General features: G+C 44.6%; 1 protein-coding gene across 2 annotated transcripts in view; it reads left to right on the top strand.

Annotated features, from left to right (window-relative positions):
• Window positions 1-2,757: 2,757 nt before the first annotated feature.
• rbfox1 (RNA binding fox-1 homolog 1) overlaps window positions 2,758-13,360 on the top strand; it is a 197,051-nt gene continuing 186,448 nt past the window's right edge. The window contains exon 1 of one of the 2 annotated variants that reach the window (XM_058049648.2): window positions 2,758-2,820. The gene's annotated coding sequence lies outside the window, so the exon portion shown is untranslated. The remainder of the gene's footprint in view (window positions 2,821-13,360) is intronic. The other variant, XM_058049650.2, reaches the window with a different exon arrangement.

Here is a 13,360-nt window from a genome sequence, read left to right as displayed (position 1 = left end):
TGCAGACATGCATAGTGTTTGGAGGCTTATTTGTACATGAAGTAGTTGAGTTGCTTCCAGGATTCTTGAAAGACAGACCTCTTTGGCTACAAAGAATTCTCCTTTATTATCTGATGAACTTGTCTTTATAGAATGACAAGTCAATAACAATGACTCATGAAAATGAATGCTGCCTCTTGAAAAGTAGTGATGGCAAAAGCTGACAGGCACTATGCCATACTACTCGACACTAAACGGTGCTTTGGCTGCCCCTTCTCTGTCAGGTGACATAAGGTTAGTTGCCTGTGGCTTTGGTAGATGCAGACAGGCGTGGACTGGGTTTTGACCTCTGACCTTCTACATCGCCCGAGAAAAGATGCACCCAGATAACATGTAAACATTCACAGGATTAGGAGGAAAAATTAAGTGAACGCTTGGATTGAATAACTGGTCAACCATCCTTTGGCAGCAATAACCAACCAAGCATTTTCTGTAGTTGCAAATCAGAATGAATTTGGACCTTTCCTCTTTACAGACCTGTTGCAGTTCAGCAAGATTCTTGGGTGACTCGCTCTCTTGAGGTCATGCCACGGCATCTCAATCAGGTTGCGGTCAGAACTGTGCCACAGCAGAATCCATACTTCCTTCTTCTGAAGCCATTCTCTTGCTGATTTGCTTCTGTGTTTTGGACCATTGTTCTGTTGCATCCTCCCATCCTCTTTTAAGCTTCAACTGATGGACAGATGGCCTCAAGTTCTTCTGCAGAATATCTTGATAAACCTGTGAATTCATTTTTACGTTGATGATAGCAAGCTGTCCAGGCCCTGAGGCAGGAAAGCGCACCCATGCTTCACAGTTGGGATAAGGTTTTGATGTTAGTTTGTTGTGCCATTTTTCCTCCACACATGGCTTTGCTTGTTTCCTCCCAAACAATTTCATTTCAGTTTCATCTTTCCACTGAATGTTTTGCCAGTAGTGCTGTGGAACTTCCAAGTGCTCTTTAGTAAACTTCAAACATGCAGCAATGTTGTTTTTAGGCAAGAACGGCTTCGTCCTTGGTGTTGTCCTTTGTCAACAAAGATGCTGGCATGTGCCAGATTCTTTTTTTTTTTTTTTACCTCTGTGAACATTTTGCACTGTGCTTTTTTCCTTGGAAGAGAAGCAAGACTATTTGTCTTCCTATGGACTGATGATATACTTTTGCAACCTTTTGCAGCTTTCCAGCAGTCAACACAAATCACAGGTATTCTAAGAGCTGGGCAACTCTGTTTGACAACAGACAATTCTAAACTGGTGTGTTTTCTAGTGGCCAGAGTAGCTTTACACCACACCTCCAATCTTGTCTCACTGATTGGAGTCCAGGTTGGCTGACTTTGATTAGGTCTTGGAGAATTTTCTACAGGTTCTGTTTTTGTCCTGTGAGTGTTATTTCAATACAAATATGAAAATGTTTGTGAGGTATGAGTTTAAACAGACGGTTAGTTTATTATTATGATTTAGAAAATGACCAGACTACATTTATGACCAATTTATGCAGAATTGTCAGAAATTCATATACTTTTCCTTCCCACTGTATGTTCAAAGCAACAGAGAAGAAAGACATTACAATGCTGAATTAATAATTAGTAAAACACTAATGACAATCCAATAAATACAATAGATTTCTGGATCATTGACAGTAGATCAAACAAAAAATTGAACTTGCTTTTTTAAACAAAAAACGTCAAGTGGTAAACCCAAAAAAATTTAATTGGCCCAGAGCTGGAAGATCCAATTAGCTGTACGTCAAGATACAGGATGATCCTTGGCCCAAATGTAAGTTGTTTCTGGTGTCTAGTGGAGTCCAATAACAATCAAAAAATCAGGGAAACGTTTTAAGTAAAGATGCGCTGATCGACTGGCTATGATCAAGATATGACATGATCTGCATATCATATCTGCATCTGCATAAATGCCTTTCCAAGCCGACCATAAAAACCGTGCGGTGGGAAAAACACTCAATGTGCGCTGTGACATGTACTAGAGTTGCCAACACTCTTATTGAGCTGACAATAATTAATGTTACATGATGAGATAATAGCCATCGAGGAAGTACGTGGTGATAATGCGACTCTCTCAACGCTAACATGCGTGAATTATATCTTTAGTTCTCTTATTTTCACTTTTTATATATACTATATTGGGTAATATGAGTGTAAAGGTGGCTATAGGGGTGTTATTTCATGTATTATTCAAATAATGTCCAAAAACCCTAACTATGAAAATATTTCATTTATAAATGAGAAATTCTACTTTGTGGAAAATCAGTTATCACAGTCAGGCTGGAACAAAGTAACCTTAATAAACGAGGGATTACTCTATTATTATTTGTTTTGAGGCCTTCGACTCATATTATCGCATATTTCCCCAGTGCCCTCCGTTAACTGTTTTCCGTATTTCAACTTTCATCTCTCTGGCTTGGCCGGCACAGCACAGCTCCCGGCCGCTTGGCAATATCAGTGTAGCACATCCTGTAGCTGGTAAAGTCAGGCCTTCAAAATAAGAAAAAGCATGCAAGTAAATTAAAAAAGTTGCACCAGTAGGCGGTTGATCTTATGTTAATTACGTTTTTTTAATGTTTTCGATATTTTGAGATGCAAACGTCGATAAATATGGGTAGAAGGGGGCTTTAAGCACGTACCTGCGGTTTTTTATTTTGAAGGTATCTCGAATTCGGTTTCCGCTGCCACAGTCAGAGCACATCTAACATTACTACCATCACTAAAATAGATGAGAAACTGCCTGAGTGCGCGCATCTCGCCAGGAGACGACACCGCGGAACGTCTGGAGGCGCACAGCCAGGTGAGTGGAACGCTGTGTCTGCAGATAGTCTCTTTTTATTTGGGGGGATTTCACCCCACAGACGTATTGTACAGTGCTTGAGCATTCATAATTGCACACCTGCCTGTTTTGTAACTCTTGTCAGTAGCTGACGGTCTTGTGTGTTTTACTAGACTTTGGAAAGAATTACAGTGTGACTTCAATGGAAGACGTAATTGGCAGTAAATATCATAACATATGCTGCACATTTAGGATCTTTGCTGAAACTATGGCAGCATGGTTTCATCTTTAATGGATGAATTTGCTCAACAAACCTCCATCGTTATTTTGTTCAACTACAGTCCGTGCACTTCGAGGTCATTGCCAGACATTGTTGTTTCAGAATTTCTTCAACATGAAAACTACAGCTAAAACCCAGCTCTACGTACTCCTATTATCATTTACCTTCTGGAAAAAATGTGTGATGGAGTGAAGTTAGTATAAAACAAATAATCAAAAGAGGATGGATTAATTGATGGAACAAATACTACAGCAATGTTTTAATAATAAATTATTAATATGAAAAAAATCTATCAATAAAAAAGGTAGTGATAAAAAGACGTTTTTAATGAAGTCAGGATTGTACTTACATAAAAATGTAGTCTTTAATGAAATCAGGATGGTACTCCATACCTAGTAGGTGTAGTTGAAGGTTTTCTTCTGACCTTCTGTGAGCTTGTTAAACAACTGACATACACATTACCGCCACCATCTGGTCGGAAGCTGCACTATAACTGAGCGTCTCGTGGATAACATACAGTAGCATAGCGGCTAGCCTACCTCTGGTGTCGTCAGTTGATGACCAACTACGCATTCCCACGGCCCTCGCGGCCCACTGAAGCAAAACTCAAAGTTTTTTGTGGCCCTGTAGGTGGCGCTTAAAGCCCAAGTTTGGGCCGCGGCCCTATGGTTAAGAATCACTGCTTTTCAGATTCTCACATAGCTTAAATATTGTTTATTGTTGTTGTATATTTATCACCTACTAATGAAATACATAAGTATGATTTTTTTTGTCAATTTTAAATCATTTGTGAATACAAAAAAAAATTATGTGCTTTTTTCATCTTATGCCGTTTTTACCCAGGTTGCACCTGTTTTTCACCGGAAGGTAGTTTCCATTTTGTAACTACAGCTAACTTTCTTTTTGTATTCTTGTTGTCCTGCCAAAAAAATAGTTTTCATGAACTCCCTGTTCCAATCCTGAACTGAATATGACAAGAACATGCTAAATGCATTGAAGCATGAATCATGTTTAACCCTGAAATATGCCTTTTAAATTGTAAAATGTATACTGTAGGCAGTGTTGGGCATGTTACTTTAAAAAAGTAATTAGTTATAGTTACTAGTTACTTCTAAAAAAATAACTGAGTTAGTAACTGAGTTACTCCATTACAAAAGTAACTAGTTACCAGTAAAAGTAACTATTGCCCCCCCCAACAGCAAAGACGGGTACCATTACAGAGGTTTGAATTTATTACAGTCGACAGGTGTTTCTGTGGGTTTGAGTTGCTCACACAAGACGTGGACAAAGTTTTTTTTCTGGGACATCATGAACATCTTACCTTTGACATCAACAAGGTTAAAGTAGTGTATGTACTTCCATTTGGCAAACGCTGTTTGGATATGCCCTAAACACTCGCCCACTCAAGGTCTCTGATTTTCCGAAGATGCAATTTCACTAAACCTTAGCCAGTCCTATTTGCTTATGTGCTCTAAACACCTGCCCAGTCAAGTTCTCTGATTGGCTAAAGACGCAATTTTACTGAAACCTTAGCCAATCCTCATTGCTTATGTGGTTATCTCACCCCATCCCTCTCTCACTGCGCTGCAGATTAGTTATGAAGTCGGTGATATATTTTTAGGTGGCTTCAGTAACGTGCAGTAACGGGGTGTCGAAAATGGTAACGGCGTTATGCTGACAGTAAATGTAATAAGTTAGATTACCCGTTACTGAAAAAAGTAACGGCGTTAGTAACGTTATTTTAAACACCGTTATTCCCATCGCTGACTGTAGGTACGGTACACCTTTAGCCTAGTTGTCAGGATAGTGCTACAACTATGCTTCAGTAAGGCATTCAGAAGACTCATTCAAAGACACTGTGAATTATACAGTATGTAGAAGGGCTGGGTGATATATTTTTTCAAATATAGATATTTCTGTTAAGCATGATATCAAAAACAAGCATATCGTTCATATCGATATAGACTGGATTTGATGCTGAAGTCGAATGTTTCAAGATGGCGCCGCCCAAGTGCAAGCTATTTATGAACTCTGTGTCTCTTGCAGCGTTTTTAAGATAGTGTTTAATAGTGCTTTATTTATGACTTCCTTATTGTTTTGTGCCGTATCGACCCCTTAAGCTAGTGTGCAGATATGGATGTTCATCTTAACATGTTTGTAGCTTGCCGCTCGCGCCATTGTTGATACTCAGGAGTTTCTGTTAGCAGCTGTTAGCATCCCTTGGCTACATGCAATGACCGGATATTCCCGAGAAAATATGGAGGTGGAGAGGCTGCATAGCGGGAGTAAACAGCCAAAAAGACGGTATAAAGGTCTTCAAAGACGGCATCAATCATGTTTCGTCATGGGGAACGTGAGAGGGAAGCGCTAATGGCGTTAACTCAGCTGGAGAGACTACGGTGAGTGCACCACTATTGCACTGAACAGTATATTGAAGTTTTTATATATTTATTTAAAAAAGATACTATACTATTTTAGGCTACACGTTGGCGCGCAGCCCACATAGCTCGGGGACCCGAGTTCAATTCCACCCTCAGCCTCTGTGTGGAGTTTGCATGTTCTCCCCGTGCATGCATGGGTTTTCTCCGGGTACTCCGGTTTCCTCCCACATTCCAAAAACATGCTAGGTTAATTGGCGACTCCAAATTGTCCGTAGGTATGAATGTGAGTGTGAATGGTTGTTTGTCTACGTATATGTGCCCTGTGATTGGCTGGCGACCAGTCCAGGGTTTACCCCACCTCTCGCCCAAAGACAGCTGGGATAGGCTCCAGCACACCCACGACCTTCGTGAGGATAAGCGGTAGAAAATGAATGAATGAATATACTATTTTATTTCAGTGGCTATTTTTCTCTAATATCGTTTTCATTTTAATAAAACATATTTGGCTTTGACTTTTGTTTGTTTCTTTTGGCTTTTTCCTGATTACAGAGTCGCTTTTTTCATCTGCATCGTGATTTTTGGCTTGAGCCCTTTATGTTCTGTATTCCCTCGCTGGGAATACCGATTATGCTTACTAGTGGAGATTCGAACCCGAAGTCCAAAGTCCAGAACATGAACCACGACAACACGGCGGGCTTGGCTTTAAATTCAGTTTATGGAAAAAATATCAGTAAATATATATGCTAATATCGATATTCTATCTAAATATATTGGGATATGAGCCCTAGTCTGTAGTATTCTACACTAGGCACGAGGTGTCAGTAATATTGCTGTAATGTTCCACACACCAGACTTGATTGCCGTAACATCAGGCTTTTATTTCAGTTTTGAATGATATCACAAGCACAATAACCTCCAATAAAAATCCCTCATAAAAACACTGGATGCTGTTGAGGCCGTAACATGCGGCAAGCACGAGTCTTATTTATGTCTTAAATGGTTATTAAATGGGTAACGAGCAGACATGCTTTTTTTGGATGCTGCAGTGGAGCTGATCGGCAGAGGGGATCTGCGTTATAAAGCAAGTATAGGTTGATATCGATACCGTCCTTTTTCACTGATATTGCCCAGTAGCGATCGGTTTACTAGCATCCTAGTATTTACTCTTTATTATGTCTGCTATATTGGGTAATATGAGTGTAAAGGTGACTGTAGGGGTGTTAGTTCATGTCTACACAGCTCGAACCATGTTAAAAAACGCATTGAAAAGGTTGTAAACAGGTTTTGTATCTTCTAACTATGGAAATAATCTATTTATAATTAAAGAATCCTACTTGGGTCTAATTTAAGCGCGATAAATGAGGGATTACCAAGTCTCGCTTCCCAAGCAAATAGTATGAAGATTTTACCCTCAGTAGTTGAAGCAGTATAGCAGATCTATGCAGCTCTCCAAATACGTATATGCCTCCCTGCACTATGACTGACCCGCTGCCAAACTGGTCATGATTGCAGGCAGCAGAATGTCTCCTGACTGTGCTCAGTGTGAACTTGCTCTCATCTGTAAAGAGAGCGGGGCACCAATGGTGAATTGGCCAATTCTCTGGAAAACACCACTTGTGAGCCCTCATATGATTCTCGTTCAGTTTTTTTAAGGGAGCACGCTTGAAAAAAGGAACAGACTGTTGCTGGGTGGTTGCATTTATCTAAGGTGACACGTCAACCAGGAGAGTCCAGTTGCGATCAGTTCATAATGGATCGATTGAATGCCCTGAGAATACAATGACTTGGATGAAGGAGAAACTTCACAGGTATCTGTTATTTATTGGACATCCCAGAAGTCTTGGCTTGGATTATTTCTTCCCTTTTTCCAGCAGTGTAGTTTACAAAATGGAGTTTGCTGTGTTTGGGATCGAGAGATCTCAATTGTTGAGTCACAGGTGTGGATTTTACTGTCTTGAATGCTACAATGTTTGGCAGAGGCAGTAAATGTCTTGTGGCCCTCCAGCCCTCAACCTCCAAGATGAAGGCAATCTGTCGCCTCTCATTATTAATATTTGTTGTTGCAGAGTCAACAAAAGCACACGCTCCCTCCTCTCTCCTTCAGTATTGCCCAAAGGGGCCTCCCACATCCCACTATCTTCTAGGAAGCAGCAGATATTTCTCATCTTTTTTTATCCCATCCCCCTCTTTAATCTGCCAGAAAGTGATTAAAACAGGCCTGCTGCTACCACAGAGGGACACTGGCAGAGACGGCAGCAGCTGAGCCCAGAAGATGCCACCTTTTGACATGTGGCCCGACAAAAACAAGTTTACCACAGGCAGACCAGGCGTCTGATTTATAAACATGTGCGTGGGAGTCTTACTCAAAGTGTGAGCATAAAAGCTGAACATTTTAGTCTAGTTTGCATTATTGGCCATGATGCAAACCTTCCTTCCATGCCCAGCAACCTCCCCCAGGAAGCAGCCGATGGCCACACCAGCAGCAAATCACTTCCCGCATATCCACCGATCACACTCATGGCGAGGTGCATTCACAGGAATTCGGAATTGTCAACATTACATAAGTCATAACACATAATTTTGTATGTAGGATAAACTGGCAAATACCGTAGAAGGATTACCACAATTATGTATTAATGGTATGTGGAATGTATGTACTTAAACTAGCCTGCAATAAAATCTTGCTATTTTTTGTATTGCTGCTTGTTTTGCTGTGATTGCTACTACTTTGACTACTCAAAATTTTGCTTGTCGATAATTGTCCTACAAATTATTGTTGATAATCTATATTATTGACAACATTTTTGGAGACCATAAAACATAGACTTATGGAGTATCAAGTCCCAATAAGCAAAATTGCACTTGGATAAATAATGAACATTCAGTATGATTTCTTAACAGAAAGTATTAACATACAGTGAACTACATTGTGAGTGTTCACCATTTTGCACTATTTTGTTTATATTTACTCCTTCCATCCACTTTCTCTCACCAGGGCCCAGGCATGCTGGAGCCTATCCCAGTTGTCTTTGGGGCGAGAGGCGGGGTACACCCTGGACTGGTTACTAGCCAATCACAGGGCACATATAAACAAACAATCATTCACAACCTAACATGTTTTTGGAATGTGGGAGGAAACCGGAGAACCCAAAGAAAACCCACACATGGGGAGAACATTCATCGGGATGAAGGCTCCGTAGTCTGCAGCACCTCCATCTGCATTTGTCTTTCCCAGCTGGGAAAACTGTCGCTGTAGACCGTCAGTGTTCATGTGCTCACCTTGTTCATTCCATTAAAAACCGAAGTATTCCCACACTGGGGCTGTGACATTCATTTTGGAAAAACCATCGCTTATGTGCCTTCCTTCATATTAGCGTATACTGGCTCATGTGGCTAATTTGCCACTAGCACTCTGTAACCACTCACTGTGAGCCCCGCCTCCCTAAAGAGGCTGAATGAGAGGAGAGTTCACTCGTACGTTCATTCCACTATAGAACCAACTGGCAGATGCAGAGTGAACCCTCATGTCATCCAGCCTGTGTGGTTTCTAGAGACGAGGAAACCAAACATGCACGCATGCACATGTCTATTTATCAAGGCCAGCTTAATTATAATTATTTCATTTCATCTTGGAGAATTTGTTTCTTTAAAGTATATACTTTAATTTGTATTTTTATCATTTTGTTCATCTTGCATATTACAACTTGCTTATTTTGACTAAATGTATTCCTTTTTAAAATACCAATTTGATATCAGATGAAATGTAAACAATACCCAGACCTATCATTGTATGCGTTTGATTATTTTCCTTTCATTACAAATGATTATATTTAAAATATGATGTATTTTCAGCCATTATTTTGTTTGGTGCCAAAATGTCAGATGCTGTTTTCCATGTTGAATACCCTGTAAAACTCTCCAGGGCCAGGCTATCAAGAAACGATGCATTTATGTTGGTTTCTTACTGTGCAGGGTCATGCAGGTCCCACAGTGTAATCAATAGCAATGTCAGCCTGCAGACTAAAGACGAGAATGCAAACAAGTCTGTGTGCGTTTGTGTATGTGTGTGAAAATGAGAAAGCTCTGTGGTGGAATCAGTATCTCAAGAAAGTTTAGCAGCCTTTCATGTGATGATGGATTTGCTCTCAGATGTGGGCTTTTGAATGCAGACATGCTTTGCATTAATAAACAAGCACAAGACTAATCTTCACTGGCTTCATGGCTGTGGAATAGTACCTTTGAATGCTTTCATCACCTTAAGATGAATACAAGCTGTCTGCCTGATTTTTGCTCAATGCAAGTTAAGTTAAAGCTTTTCATATCAGAAGGAGGTGGTTGCTACGAAGGGTGCACCGATCTTTAAAACGGCTGACCTGACAATTCTGATTTTGGCTGATCCCAATAAAAAAAAAGACCCCTTCGATGTTCCAATTTTATTTTGTTGGAAAACATTGAACAATAGCTGTGAAACAATTATAAGTTATAAATAATGGATATATCATTCATTTATTCTCTACCGCTGTGCTGGAGCCTATCCCAACTGTCTTCGGGCGAGAGGCGGGGTACACCCTGGACTGGTCGCCAGCCAATCACAGGGCACATATAGACAAACAACCATTCACACTCACATTCATACCTATGGACAATTTGGAGTCGCCAATTAACCTAGCATGTTTTGGGAATGTGGGAGGAAACCGGAGTACCCGGAGAAAACCCACGCATGCACGGGGAGAACATGCAAACTCCACACAGAGATGGCCGAGGGTGGAATTGAACCCTGGTCTCCTAGCTGTGAGGTCTGCGTGCTAACCACTAGACCGCCGTGCCACCCTAAATTATATCACACTATTGTATTTTTTACATTTTAAAAACAAACAGTACTTACACAACAGGTTGAGAAAGTCTCAACCGTTGCCAAAGAGACGAGCTGTGTACATAATTGAATGCTCCGGCTACCACAGCATTCCACAAAACGACATGTTAGTTAATTGGCAGCTCTAAATTGTCAATAGGTATGAGTGTGGGTGAATGGTTGTTTTGTCTATATGTGCAATTGGCGACCAGTCGGCTGGGATAGGCGCCAACATATCCCCATTACCCCAGTGAGGATAAGCGGCATAGAAAATAGATGGCTGGATGGTGTCACGGTTCGGCTTGAGAGCTTTAAAGTTCGACCCCAGGATGCAGAGAGCAGGACCAGTTGCAGGTGAATTATATTTATTTTGCGCAATAATAGCAGCAAAAGGAAAAAGCACTCAACTTGCTGACGGACAAATGATAATAATCCCACAAAGGGGAGATGCACACACCTGAACTAAATACAAACACAAATTAGGGACAGGTGTGAATGATTACGGCAACCAAGGACGACAGGACAAAACAGGAAGTTAAATACAAAATAAAGAGTTCAAAACGGAAACCAAAACCTAGACCGGGAACATAACCAAACTGTCACGCACGAACCCACACAGGGCGTGACAGTACCCCCCCCTCAAGGACGGATCCTAGACGTCCAAAATAGATAGCAGTCAAAGAGGGATGGGTGGTGGGGGGACCGGAGGTGGGTCGCTGACGGGACCCTTCAGGGGGTCGGCCGGGGCGGCAGGCCCGGCGGAGCCAGCAAGACCCCTCCACGTGATGGAGGGAATGGTTGGGACGGTATACACCCTCCGGAGGGCGCCCTCGACCAAGCGCGAGGTAGGCATCCTCAGGCGGGCGCCCTGGGTGTAGAACCAGGTCTCCGGCCGAAAGTCTAGAGGCCGTCCGGCCCCGACGCGGAGACGGCAAGGATGCAGGCGTCCGGCCCCGACGCGGAAACGGCGAAGATGCAGGCGTCCGGCCCCGACGCGGAGACGGCGAAGAAGCAGGAGTCCGGTCCCGACGCGGAGACGTCGAAGAAGCAGGAGTCCGGTCCTGACGCGGAGACGGCGAAGAAGCAGGAGTCCGGTCCTGACGCGGAGACGGCGAAGAAGCAGGCGTCCGACCCTGACGCGGAGACGGCGAAGAAGCAGGCGTCCGGCCCTGACGCGGCGACGGCGAAGCAGCAGGCGTCGTCCATGCCAGAGCCTGACCATCTGCTCCAGCAAGCCCTGCTGCTCGTCCTACAGGTGGAGTGGGCTGTGCCTCCTCACTCCCCCAGCAGGTGGCGCCATTCTCCCCTTCCATCGGCGGGCTGGGCTGTGCTTCCACCATAGCCCAGCAGGTGGTACTAGCCCCCCCTCTCGAAGGCAGATCCCAGACGCCATAATCCGAGGGAGCCGAAACCAGGGCAGGGAGGAGGGAGGCTTGGAGGAGGGTCACTGGCTCCTCCAGGTCAGCAGTCCCGGCCACAGCCACTAGTTTGGGCCTGAAGCTTGGAATGGGAGCCGGGTCTTGAGAACCCCTCGGGCTGCGCGGCTTGGGCACGGGCGGGATCAGGAACGCCGCGCAGCTTGGCATGAGAGCCGGGTCTTGAGAACCCCTCGGGCTGTGCGGCTTGGGCACAGGCGGAATCTGAGACGCCACGCAGCTTGGCGCAGGAGCCGGGTCTTGAGAACACCTGGGGCTGCGTGGCTTAGGGACTGGAGGAATCTGTGGAGTCACGCAGCTTGGCACGAGAGCCGGGGTTTGAGGAACCTTAAAGCTGCGTGACTTGGGGACTGGAGGAATCTGTGAGGCCACGCAGCTTGGCACGGAAGCCAGGTCTTGGAAACCCCAGGGGCTGCGTGGCTTGGGAACTGGAGGAATCTGAGAGGCCACGCAGCTTGGCACGGGAGCCGGGTCTTGAAAACCCCTGGGGCTGCGTGGTTTGGGCACAGGGGGAATCCGTGGCGTTTCACAGCTTGGCGTGGGAGCCGGGCCTTGAGAAACCCTGGAGCTGCGGGGTTTGGCCACTGGAGGAAACAGTGGCGTCACACAGCTTGGCGTGGGAGCCGGGTCTTGAGAAACCCTGGAGCTGCGGGGTTTGGCCACTGGAGGGGAACGTGTGCCGTGCTCCTCTTCGTATTGTGCGAGAGGCAACAGGGATGTGGAAGAGGTGGTCGGCTGGAGTTCGGCGTGCTGACGTGCTGCGGGGGCCATCAATAGTGGCGTGATGGGCCGGCACTCAGCGACGGTGTGGCCTCGGCATGGTGTGGCGAGGAGAAATTGATTGGCTTCACCCTTTGACGCTGTGAAGCCTTCAGCACTAGCGTGCAGTCCGGCCCCCATTCCATGGTCTCCAGCTCCTCCGGCGTGTACCTCGCACGCGCCTGCTCCAACGTCTTGAAAAAGTGCCGGGTCCACTCGGCGAACTCGAGATCTCCGTCGGGTTCATCGAAGCCGGCATGGCAGGAGGGCGGGTGCGCCTTGGCTTGGCGTGGAGGGGAGAACGAGCGTGGCTTCGCCTTCCGGCACCGTGGCTTGCGTCGCCGTCGCGGCCGGTCTGGGGTGTCGTCGGTCGGTCCGGGATAAAACCACGCCATTGAGACGAGCGTGTCGTCCGGCCCGCGCACCACATCCTCCAGTTCCCATGGCGGTCTTGCCGTCTCCTCGTCTTCCATGGCTTTGAAAAGCTGCCAGGTCCAGAAATCACTCTCTGCGAGGTCGCCTTCATTTGGTGGGATCATTCTGTCACGGTTCGGCTTGAGAGCTTTAAAGTTCGACCCCAGGATGCAGAGAGCAGGACCAGTTGCAGGTGAATTATATTTATTTTGCGCAATAATAGCAGCAAAAGGAAAAAGCACTCAACTTGCTGACGGACAAATGATAATAATCCCACAAAGGGGAGATGCACACACCTGAACTAAATACAAACACAAATTAGGGACAGGTGTGAATGATTACGGCAACCAAGGACGACAGGACAAAACAGGAAGTTAAATACAAAATAAAGAGTTCAAAACGGAAACCAAAACCTAGACCGGGAACATAACCAAACTGT

This window comes from Doryrhamphus excisus, linkage group LG16, assembly GCF_037039965.1.
Source record: "Doryrhamphus excisus strain RoL-2023G ecotype Guam linkage group LG16, RoL_Dexc_Guam_v1.1, whole genome shotgun sequence".
NCBI classification, from domain to species: Eukaryota; Metazoa; Chordata; class Actinopteri; order Syngnathiformes; family Syngnathidae; genus Doryrhamphus; species Doryrhamphus excisus.
Note: the sequence above shows the minus strand (reverse complement) of the source record. Positions and strands in the feature narration are given on the sequence as shown.